This window comes from Palaemon carinicauda, chromosome 26 (assembly GCF_036898095.1).
Source record: "Palaemon carinicauda isolate YSFRI2023 chromosome 26, ASM3689809v2, whole genome shotgun sequence".
NCBI lineage: Eukaryota > Metazoa > Arthropoda > Malacostraca > Decapoda > Palaemonidae > Palaemon > Palaemon carinicauda.
Window position 1 is genome coordinate 76203429 of NC_090750.1, and position 2500 is coordinate 76205928.

A 2500-nucleotide genomic window follows, 5' to 3' on the forward strand; every position below is an offset into this window, starting at 1 on the left:
TCTCTCTCCCTCTCTCTCTCTCTCTCTCTCTCTCTCTCTCCATTTGCTTACATTCTTTGCGACGCTTTTCATGTATCTCTTAGCTCTGTCTATCTGCTTCCTAAAGACCTCTCTCTCTCTCTCTCTCTCTCTCTCTCTCTCTCTCTTAATTTGTTTATATTCTACCTCCGACCCTTTTTCCTGTTCTCTTACTTCTGTCTTTCTGCCTCCTAAAGCGCTCTCTCTCTCTCTCTCTCTCTCTCTCTCTCCATTTGTTTACATTCTTTCTGCGACGATTTTCACGTATCTCTTAGCGCTGTCTATCTGCTTCCTAAAGCTCTCTCTCTCTCTCTCTCTCTCTCTCTCTCTCTCTCTCGTAAACACCACGACTCAGAGACAATAAATCTGTCAGTTCTTCAACGGATGATGGTAACTCGAGAGTAGCAGTCTGGGGTTCAAAGGGGGAAAAGGAATTGAATAGATATATTATTCTCTGTGATTATTTTGTCGCTTATTTCACTTCTTCTTTGGCTTTGTTTTTATACAGAATCGCAGGACGATGTATAGTTAGATCTGCAAGAAAAATAAAGGAATTAAATTGTTATGCTTTTCGACGTTTTTATGATGCTCTTTCTGTTTACAGTTTTCAGTTAGCCAATAATGTTAGATTTTTATTTTTGTCAGTGTGGAAGCCAAAATGTGTTCGTGTATCTTTGACATTTTCTACATTTATCGATATAATAACAGTAATAATAATAAAGATGATGATGATGATGATGATGATGATAAGGATAATAATAATAATAATAATAATAATAATAATAATAATAGATAATTACTAGTTACTATTCAGTGCATGTTTTTAATTTTTATTATATTATTGGGCTATATTTCCTTAGGTATACGCAATACAAAACTGCTTTCATTCAGTTTATATAACGTTATTTGCATCAAAAGTATTTTATCATGATCTAATACGTTGTCTTTCATTTGTGATACGATAACGTTCAATTGAACGTCAGGAAAAGTTTTCCGAAAGTAGTTCACAAGAGTTTTTGACGAGTATATTTTTAGTGCATCGTAATCTGCACTGTCTCGTTTAGATTTCCTGATGTATTCTCGTCTATGTTCCGAGGTCAAATAAATTAAGCTCTTTTACGAGCTGCTGAGTGAGCATGCCCAAAATATTAGTCCACGGGTATAAGTTTTTTAATTGTTTTATGAGGTCTTGCATCTCTCAACTTTTTAAAGTAGTGTTTACGTACCGAATCTCCAGCAACAAACAGTCGAACCATCTTTGCGTTTCTGTAAATTACACTAATTACGTCAGGATCAAACTTTGACATTCGTAGCCCCAATGTAACCAGCTTTATGTTCGTCACATTACGTGGCCTGAAGTCATTGTGGTTAAAACCTTAAACATAATCTTTTCCAGTACACAGAGTGGTGTAAACCTTAAACATATTTCCCAGTACACATAGTGGTTAAAATCTTAAACATCTTCTTTTCCAGTACACAGAGTGGTTAAAACCCTAAACATCATCTTTCCCAGTACAGAGAGTGGTCAAAACCTTCAACATCATCTTTCCCAGTACAGAGTGTGGTTGAAACATTAAACATCTTCTTTCCCAGTATACAGAGTGGTTGAAACCCTAAACATCTTCTTTTCAGTACACAAAAACCCTATACATCATCTTTTCCAGTACACAGAATGGTTAAAATCATAAACATCATCTTTCCCATTTCACAAAAACCCTAAACATCATCTTTCCCAGTTCACAAAAACCCTAAACATCATCTTTCCCAGTACACAGAGTGGTTAAAACCTTAAACATCATCTTTCCCAGTACACAGAGCGGTTTAAAACCCTAAACATCATCTTTCCCAGTACATAGAGTGGTTGAAACCCTAAACACCTTCTTTCCAAGTACAAAGAGTGGTTGAAACCTTAAACATCTTCATTCCCAGTACACAGAGTGGTTGGAACCTTAAACATCTTCTTTCCCAGTACACGGAGTGGTTAAAACCCTAAACATCATCTTTCCCAGTGGTTAAAACTCTAAACATCTTTCCCAGTTCACAAAGTGGTTAAAACCCTAAAACATCTTTCCCAGTTCACAAAGTGGTTAAAACCTAAAACATCTTTCCCAGTACACTGAGTGGTTAAAACCCTAAACATCTTTCCCAGTACAGAGAGTGGTTAAAACCTTAAACATCTTCTTTCCCTGTACACAGCCTCGGTGTGCTACAACATGTTAAGATTCAAGTCTTTTAACAATCGGGTCTTATTTACTGCCGAATCTGTGAAAACCATTCTCGGAGGCAAGGGGTGAACAGGAGATGTAGGAGAGGGGATAAGGGATAGGGGCTTCTTGAGGGGTTAGGGGGATAGGAAGGATTGGTGGATGTGTGGCCTCTTTGTGTGCTGAACATTATCGCGAACATTATACGTGATGTAAAGGAATGATATTTCTGTTTTGTGCTTAAGGTTGAGGTCTTTGTTCTGCCTCCCTCCCAGTCA